This window comes from Anabrus simplex, chromosome 1 (genome assembly GCF_040414725.1).
Source record: "Anabrus simplex isolate iqAnaSimp1 chromosome 1, ASM4041472v1, whole genome shotgun sequence".
Classification (NCBI taxonomy): Eukaryota; Metazoa; Arthropoda; class Insecta; order Orthoptera; family Tettigoniidae; genus Anabrus; species Anabrus simplex.
Genome location: NC_090265.1, coordinates 579,168,013 through 579,178,033, shown reverse-complemented (window position 1 = coordinate 579,178,033; position 10,021 = coordinate 579,168,013). Strand labels below are relative to the sequence as shown.

The 10,021-nt window shown below is 38.8% G+C and overlaps 1 long non-coding RNA gene across 1 annotated transcript in view; it reads left to right on the top strand.

Moving 5' to 3' along the window:
- The first annotated feature begins 5,424 nt into the window (after positions 1-5,424).
- LOC137499950 (uncharacterized) overlaps positions 5,425-10,021 on the top strand; it is a 57,002-nt gene continuing 52,405 nt past the window's right edge. Inside the window, exon 1 of the long non-coding RNA XR_011018018.1 lies at positions 5,425-5,745. This is a non-coding gene — a long non-coding RNA (uncharacterized lncRNA). The remainder of the gene's footprint in view (positions 5,746-10,021) is intronic.

Here is a 10,021-nt window from a genome sequence, read left to right as displayed (position 1 = left end):
CAGATACAAGCTCACAGCCGCTCGCCCCGCAATAAACCTATTACCGGTATTAAATGTACATTAGGGCAGTCCAACGATTTAGAAAGAGGACACCTCTTTATACCTCTTGCCTATCAATAACAGACTCGTAAATGTATTTTTATGTTTTATTTTACAAAATATGGAATATACTTCCTTCTTCGCAAGTAAAACTGCTGTTTCATGTTCATTTTAAAGTTCTCCAGAAAAATGGTTTTATATTTAAATCTCTTAAACGGACATAGGCCTATCTTTTAAAACATTATAAATTGCCTGGTCATGGTTTAGGTGGTTTATTATAAAGGCAACCTTCTGTGCTCATATATTCAAAGTTGTGAAATGTGCAGCACGTTAGGACTTGGGCAAAAGGGAAAAGTTCAATAAATTTCCAAGTTTTTTGAAAACATTGGACAAATGGCTAGGTAAACTATTGATAGGGAAGCTGCCACCTGGGCGATCTAACACCTTCGCTCATGTGCATCTCTGAAGATCCTGATGGAATAAGGTGGCAGTAGCATGGGCATATGACATGCTGAAAGCAACAAATATCAATTCTTCCAGCGAGTTGTTTCACTTTGTCGACCAGCAACAGTTTATTTTTCCCTGAAAGTTCTTAAAATTTTGGAGAAATCACTCTCATTCACACCAACACTAGCGACACACACTTTCACATCCGTGTCATAATTTGAATATGGTCAGTAGCAGAAATGGGTACTCTTGCCGTGCTTACCCAAGTCCTACACATGCTGTCTATATACCACCAACCTTACAAGCGATGATGTTGAACTGATGGACAAGACAAATGCCTATCGGATAAATATCAAACCTGATCTGGGGATAGATTCTCAGTGTATCTCAGATATTGGCCTACTGTGTAGTACATCAAAATCAAAATCTCTTTATTTGCAAATGAGGTGTATACGTTGGTGGCAAATGGTACACTAAAATACATTATTGTCAAGCACTAAATATTAAATTAACAAGAGAAGAAAATTTTCCTATAATAAAATATTATACCGTACAATTTACGCTAACATTTTTTTCTATTAAACACACAGCTCATCCTTAATAAATTTATATTATTTACAAAATTCTACATATAATATCTCCTATACTTGCAAACATAGTAACTCATATACAGTTTGTGGAATTACTTCAAATGATACAATACAACTAGTATAAAATTAAAATTTACATTGCATTTATTTACTTTCTTTTTTTTTTAACCCAAGTAGCATAACAACCTGCTGCGTCTTAACCAGAGCCCCTTTTGCCACCACTTTTCAGAGTTCCTGAAGGGCCTTCAACAACTACCGTAGCGGTCCCAGGGCCCTCGAAGTCCCCACTGTACTTTACCCCTACAGGCAGTCCCCTACTTTGTCTGTCCAAACTTTTTAGATCAGGGGATGGAATTAATTTATTTACACATATTTTTATTTACATTAACCTGCACTGGTCGAATGCCCTCTAACATTTCATTTATTTTCTCTGTTGCTGTTTATTCTCTTCTTGAATATCTGTACAGATTTTGGAAAAGGATCAAACACTACACCTGGTAAACTGTTCCACTCCTTCACACCCTTCCCAATGAATGAAAATTTACCCCAATTGCTTCTGCTAAAATTCCTTTTAATTTTATATTTGTGGTCAGTCCTACCGATATAATTGTTTTCCAACTGAAGCCTTTCACGGATATCTCCCCATGCTTCTTCTCCTGTAAAGGCTCTATATAATCCTATAAGTCTAGTTTTCTCCCTTCTCTTACTTAAAGTTTCCCACCCAAGTTCCTTTAACATTTCCGATACACTACTCTTTCTCCTGAAATCCCCTGTTGCAAATCTTGCTGCTTTCCTCTGCACATTATACTGTAAATACGTCTGAGGTACCATGACATATACCATGTTAAATCAACGTAAAACCATTTTGAGCCATGAACAAAAATTCCTTCATCTATAGTTCTTTTTGGTACATTTATTTTAATGCAATACAGATCATGATGAACCAATCCTACTGGTGTGCTAGCTGTGGAGACCTTAATTTCAATCAATCATCATTAATTTGCATTTAGAGCAGTTTCTATGTGGAGTGAGGGCATATGATTCTGCTGATGGCGACTCATCTGTTGGATGGGGATGTCAAGCTTGCTCAGACCCCTTAATATGAGTAAGGGAAGTGCCACCACCGGGTTTCATCCTCTCCGTACCTTCGGCATACGCAGATGCACAAGTCGCCTATGAGCATAAGCTAGAAAGTTCTGCCTGCTTCTGGCCTCTCCAGACCACATAACATCATGTAATGGATTAGAATGATTTCCGATTTCATCCCCAGTGAAAGCATGGTGCCTTAATAATAATCTGCTAATACATTATGACTGTTTCCTTCCTACTACTTACCCTAGTTAACTGCAAATACCAAACCACTTAAGCAGAAGTCATGAGACTGATGGCCATGATTGTAACATAATATTTATAATTTCATACTTTACAGCTTTGTACTGGTACTGTTTATTGTAGGGACATGAGCAGTGCCTGTTGGCTCAGTTTTGACATAAGTTTTTCACTCACCTTTGTAGCTGCCATTCAAAACTTGAGACAGTAACATGCAAGATTTTCAATGAAACTGTAGCTTGATCTTAAAATCATAAGATTTAGAGTCTTGTGAAATGTTTACATTTTCTGTGTTGATCAATATGCTTTTTTAATGTAATGTATTAAGGAGAAAGTAAGTCAGTCAGCTTGTGTTCTTACAACTGACACATTTGTCTGCATGCATGTATAATTATTAATGAAGAGATGCAGTTTTATTTGGTACACCTATCTAGTACTTCAACAAGATACTGCTAGTTTTACATAGAGAATGTCACAGAGACAGTCAATGTCCAAGCAAAAAGTACTTTTCAGAAAGAGGAAGATATTTGCTTGCTTCATATACAGATATTCATATTGCAAAATATTCTAAGACAGGTGTTAGTTGGACAGTGAACTTATTTCAAAATAAAATGTGAATTATGACAGTAATAAAATGACTGGAATCTACTGAACGAAGGTTATCAACTTTAATCCTGATTCTGACACTGTGAAACAGTTGACAACCTACCCACACGCACAGGCTCATCAGTATTTTAAGGACCTAAAACAAATGGGCGTGGTGATGGATCAAGGACACAGGGTGCAGGAAAAATGAACAGTACACAATTTTCTTCATTAGAAAATCACTAAAGTCTCTAATATATTTTCAGAAAGCAGTAACAATACAAAATTGCTTATTATATAAAGAAAAAAATCATAATATACTCATAAAAAATGTTAAGTTTAACGTGTTTCCTGAGGTACTGATAGGCTCGTGAGGAATAAAAATGTAGTGTCAAAGCAAATCTTATCTCCTCAGTATAATTCTGACCACAACCCTTGATCTGAAGTTCTAGAAGTTCCTTCAGTACACCTGTAAAACATTTGTCTAAAATTTCAGAGCCAGATTCACACAGTCTTTTATTAAGTCCTAAAATTAGCTGCTGGTAATTAATTATTTTACTCCTCTTTCTATTAATGATCTGTTGAAGACATTTAATTTTTTTCTTTAAATTGGCATTTTCTTCCATTGCATTGTCATACATTCTTTTCATTTTGCGTGGACTAGGGACACCACAGTATGCATGATCATTTCTTATGATCTTCAGTTCAGCACTTCCTGAAAAGAGGAAAAAAGTAAAAGTGAAACAAACGAACACACACAATCCACTGTTACCGGTAGCATTACTATTGACAAATAAGGACCAGATCTTTCTACAAGGAAAAAATTGCCAGTTTACTGGGTGTAGCGGCATTCCGAGAGACTACATCTCTGATGACTTGAGACATGCTAAAGGAAAGCTATACAGTATTCAGACTTTACAAAAGCATTTGATAGTATTAACAGACAACAATACATTAAAACCATGATGATAGGAAAGGACCACATATTGGTAATTACTAAAATAGTTAGCCTACCGTATTTACTCATGTATTAGACCCTATCGCGTATTACTCCCCCTTGGCTTTTTGAGACGAAAAAAATGAAAAAATAAAACTTACATACAAGACCTCCCCCAATGTAATTCATCAAAGAACGATTCCGCTTTGAAGCAGCTACAAGCTTTATGCAGCTCTGATGACATCACACGAATTTGTGAATAGTTTTGTCCGTACGACTCAAGCAATGAAAACATGCGTCGAAATCATGCGGTACATGTGTGTTTTGTAGTTAAGAAATGTCTGCCCCCGTAGCGTAGGCCTACTGCAGCTCTGATGATGTCGCACAAATAGGTGAACAGTTTCGTGTCTGACCCGCGCATTGCAAGCACGCTGTAATAGACAAGAAAACTTATAAATAATAATTGCAAGCACGCATCGGTCATGTATATATGTTCTGCAGTTAAGAATGTCCGCCAGCGTAATGGTTAGCACAATTAGCTGCCGTTCTCAGGAGCCTGAGTTTGATTCCCCGTACCGTATTGCCAGAAATTTAAGAATGGCAGGAAGGTTGATTTGCAGTAAAAATGGTACGTGCAACTCCCTTCCACTGGGAGCCTGTCTAAAAAAGAGCTGCACTACCTCGGTATGAAGAAACAAATTTACTTTAGTTAAGAAATATTCACGGTTGTTGCTAGGCCTATTAATATAGGCAGGCGAGATTATTAACAAAGTGATCTTTTAATATCACATAACTCGGGCCAATATACGGTTTTTTGGGCGAGAAGTAGGTTTAAAACATAATAAAAAACCAATCACAATTGTTTTACTCGCCAACATATCTAACAAATAATAATATTAATTTTTTTAATGTCCCCACTTACTTTCTTTATTTTTGGAGAAGCCAAACAAAACATACTAGGGTATGCTTTGATAAAAAAATGGGAGACAACGAACGTGCGAAATTAAACATTATGATAATAAAACGCATTACCGCCACACCTGTAGATATCCATAAAAGCGGCAAACTTCCCTGTTATTTATTTCAATTCTTTCCGTCTTGGAACTTTTGGCACCATTTGGGCAATACCACACCTAACCTAAACAATGCGGTCTCTCTTATCTCATTTACAGCTGTTTAGGTAAATCCTGATGTGATAAATGTAGAGAAATAGGCATGAAATATACTTAAAAATAAGGGTCTGACTTTCAAAAGCTGCAGTTATCAAAACAATGCTTCCAGTCACTATGTATTACGTTCGGAAATACAACTCGTAACATACCCTAGTTATCAGCTGGTGCTTTTGCACGCTTTCAACATGGCTTTATTCAGAAGGAGTGGCTTCTGCTACAAATACACCAGCTGGAAATATCAAAACCATTTGGGAATAGCTTCACACAGTTTGGACTCTACAGTTGGGAACGAAACTATTTTTAAAAGGTTCAAAAAGACAGGACCTCGAATACTCTCGGTCTTGATTGCAGTTGCAGTGCATGGCTGACAAGGTAGTAATGAAGATGACGTCACTTGGAATGACGACACGCCGGTAGCAAGGAAGTTAGCAGCACAAGACACAAAACAAATGATAGCACTTACCGTATCAGGTTTACTGTGTAGTAGGCCTACTGCTCAATTGACAGACAAAAGACTGGCCACTGATACCCTTATCCCTTTTCTCTATGGGGTCGAGTATGAAGTGAGACAAATCTTTGTAGCAAGTTTTTAAGTCCGGCCCTTCCCGACGTCAAACTCATCAGAGGAACGAATGATGTGATATGAGTAACTAAAATGGATTATATTTATTTTATATGTAGGCCTAAAAGTAGTGTTCACCATTTATTGACTTTTAACATTTAGAAATACTGCCTTCCAACAAAAATAGCCAGTATAACTCAAATACAATCATAGGTTTTGTACATGTAAACATTCTACACTGTTCTTTAACAAATTACAGCTCTTTATGGCCTTGAAATCACGTGTTCACTGCACAAAATTTGAGGTTATAGCATACTGGACCCCCCTTTACATTTTTGGCTGTAAAAGTGGAGAAAAAAGGGGCCTAATGCGCGAGTAAATACGGTACATGCATACTACAAAATAATAACGTAGTCATTCATGACAGTGTTTTTTTTTTTTTTTTTTTTTTTACTGTTTGCTTTACGTCACACTGACACAGATAGATCTTATGACGACAATGGGATAAGAAAGGCCTGGGAGTGGAAAGGAAGCGGCCATGGCCTTAATTAAGGTACAGTCCCAGCATTTGCCTGGTGTGAAAATGGGAAACCACAGAAAACCATCTTCAGGGCTGTTGACAGTGGGGTTCAAACCCATTATCTCCCGGATGCAAGCTCACAACTGTGCAACCCTAACCGCATGGTCAACTCGCCCTGTGATAGTGTTATTCTATCACAACCAATTCAGGAAACAATCTGGTTCTACACAGGATCCTCTAAGCCACATTAAAAAAAAGTATGGTTACAGGAGATATAAGTTGCATTGCCAATTCCACAAAAGTAAATATTTACACATATGCATATGACCCTTCTACATCAAAAGAAGAACTGGAGTATCTCTTAACATCTTGCAGCATGGACAATGACCAATGAATTGGAAATTGACCTCCAGAAAACAGAGTACCTTGAATTTCACAGCAAAGGATGAAGATTGGCAGAAGGAGATAAAAAAATGAAATGTCGTATGGCTTTTAGTGCCGGGATATCCCAGCACAGGTTCGGCTCGCCAGGTGCAGGTCTTTCTATTTGACTCCCGTAGGCGACCTGCGCGTCGTGATGAGGATGAAATGATAATGAAGACAACACATACACCCAGCCCCCGTGCCGTAGGAATTAACCAATTAAGGTTAAAATCCCCGACCCGGCCGGGAATCGAACCCGGGACCCTCTGAACCGAAGGCCAGTACGCTGACCGTTCAGCCGACGAGTCGGACGGCAGAAGGAGATAATGTACAGATACACATTTCAACTAGTAAATGTCAATAAATTTAAAAATCTAGGGAATACTCTTGAAACTCGGGGAATAGTTTTCACTACCCACGTCAAAGAAAGGGTAATTTAAGCTACTAGAGCAATGCAGGACATACAACATTTATCCAAGCTATCCCTTGCCTCTGCAATGAAACTTTCAAACTAAAAATTAACCCCATCTCTCTTAACCCCTTAACTGGGGAATAGTTTCATAATGTCAACCAGCCAGTGGGTAATTATTCAGCGCAACGTGCACTTTTGGAATGGGTACAGTAACATGCGGCAGATGTAAATACTCAACAGAAATATATATTTTACTTGATTAATTTTAATTATTATTAGTGATATAGTAGAAATTTAATAACATTATGTTATTACTGTTTTTCTTGTAAACCCATAAATATATACATATGTACACAGTGTGTTCATACTAAAGTGTGTTCCTTTCATTATTATGATATTTTTCAAGTTTTCAGATATGCATCAATAGGTTCTACATACTTTCTGGTTCATAGGTCATTCAGAAATTGCGCACAGTGTGGTAAATATGGAAGGGCGGGCAAGCACAAAGTGCCACGTCACATTCTTCACAGCAGTAGACAGTTTCCCGTCACCTCTGGTTTGACAGGCACAAAACACGTTTTCTTGAGTGATTCCTCCTTCCGGTCGGCGGGTTCTCAGATAATTCAACGTCTTTCCTAACCAAGCCATGTCCACGTCACATGGAACAGTTTACAACCATACACAGACCAATTTACAAAAAGATATCAGAACATGGACAATGGAGTTCGCAGAACAATTGTATCGTAAAAACAACAACGGCGACGACAACAACTCGCAAATTTAGTCATTTCAATGTACATATTCATTCATTCATATCCTAAAGGCAACGCCTTGTCGCTGCAACCACATTTGTCTCTCATCTGCTGAGCGTTTCAGATCAACATATTTTTTAAAATTCAGCCTGTCCATCACGGAATCCAGATACTTCTTCCTCGGCCTTCCTCTTCCCTACATATACACAAATAAATTCTTTACGAAGAATTTGGCGCGGACAGTACGAGTAAACACGAGACAGTTGTTGGACTGCCGCCTAGGCGCGAGCTACCCGACTGGCGTGAGACTGAGATAAAAATGAATAGGGCAGCAATAATCACATCTAATATGAATGGAATTAGTTTTAAATTACGATAGTAGATGACATCTATATCATAAGAATATCCAGTCGCCTATAGGCAGCTAACCCTATGTAAGAACATATTTAGAATTACAAGAACGCCTAAAAGCGTCAGACCCAATACTTGAGTGACAGCTGTTGACGCCTTTAGGCATCAAACCCAGTTAAGGAGTTAACATAGGCCTATGACATCATATATTCTGGGAATATCTACACATGAAAAACCAAATAAGGTCCCGCTTCCATACCCGGTGAGCAGACTTAGGTATGACAAAAATCATATAAAAATTATGTGCAACGATACCTTAAGTAGCAGAAAGGAGAGATCCTTCTATTATGCTTGCCAGAAACCCACCATCCCACCCCTAGAAGTATTCTTACTTATATAGAAGAATTAAAACCAAGACCATGTGGTATTACTCCAGCCCAGTTGAAAACATATTTCTAACGTTATAAGTGGAAACTAATGTAATCTTACTTGGAGTGCGTCTCAGAGGAGAGATGTGTTCATTGCTATGTCCAGGAATCCACCATCCTGCCCCAAGAAGTACATTTACTTTTATAACCTAATGAAGAGTATCATACGCCATTTTCATATCTGAAGTAGGCCTAGCTACTTGCATTCCTACTGGCCAACGTAAAGTAGCACGTGATCTCGCTCCTGTTAATGATGTTAATCATAATCCGTTACCAACCCCAGCACAAGAAAAGTGCAAGAAAATGTACCAGCAAGAACCACTCCAGACCAATGGTCTTGTCCAGGTCCTATCCTAACGTCTGAACGGCAAGAACCAGTCCAGACCAATTGTGTTTCCACACAAAACTAGGGGCCTAGGGCCGCTTCGCTTTGCTTGTCCCTATATCACTGGTTTTGTCCAGGTCCTATCCTAACATCCGCACGGCAAGAACAACTCCTCACCAATCGTGCAACAATAATCACTACTACCAGCTATCGAAGCACCACTCACTCATTAGTTCCTAAGTACAGAGGTTGACAGTACACAGCACCGCTTGACAACATCCTTCGTGAGAAGGCCACGAGCATGTAAACAAACGACATTCGTTATGTGGGTGTGAAAGTCTTGTCAACCGGGCTGGAGTAATGATGAGCTCACATCGTGTGGAAGTACAGGGCTGCCATATTCGCTAAAAGTGAGAGAACCATCAATTTCATTCTCACTTCTTGAAATGTTTGTCTAACATGTCCAGACCAATGGTTTTGTCATGAACTTACCGTAACCTATCCAGACCAATGGTGGTGTCATGCAGGATACTAAAGGCCTAAGGGCCGGTAAGTGACTCTAACCTGTACGCCCCCCGGCCAATGGTCTAGTAACTAGCCGTACCTATCCAATCCAGACCAATGGTTTTGTCGCTCCTGGGACGTAACCCATCCAGCCCAATGGTCTTGTCACTACGATTGTGTAAGTTGGCAAGCCTGTTGAGTGTGGCATGTGCCATGCTGGATCTCTAACCTCACTTTCACACACCGGTTATGGAAGTTTTACCCTGAATACTGTAACAAACCATCCCATGGCGATGATGATGATAGACCGAACACTTCGTACGTTAAACCATTTGAAATAATTATTGTGTTAATGTCAATTATGTTAAATCGCATAGTTACCTGAATTGTTCAATTTCATATTTGTGGACGAAGATTCGAATAGTGGCGGCGTAGGACTGGAGGCTCACATATTGTTTCGTAGCGTAGGTGGAGAACTAGTACACTGTATTTTCATAAGGTGACTCAGAAAATAAAAAACTGTAGGGATGGCTCTGGACAGCAAGCGTCTTCTATCATTGTTGATCGCTATGTATTTTTCTTCAAAATGTCGTGAACATAGGAAACTGTGCTTTGTCGGAAACCATTTATTACGTTTCATATTTA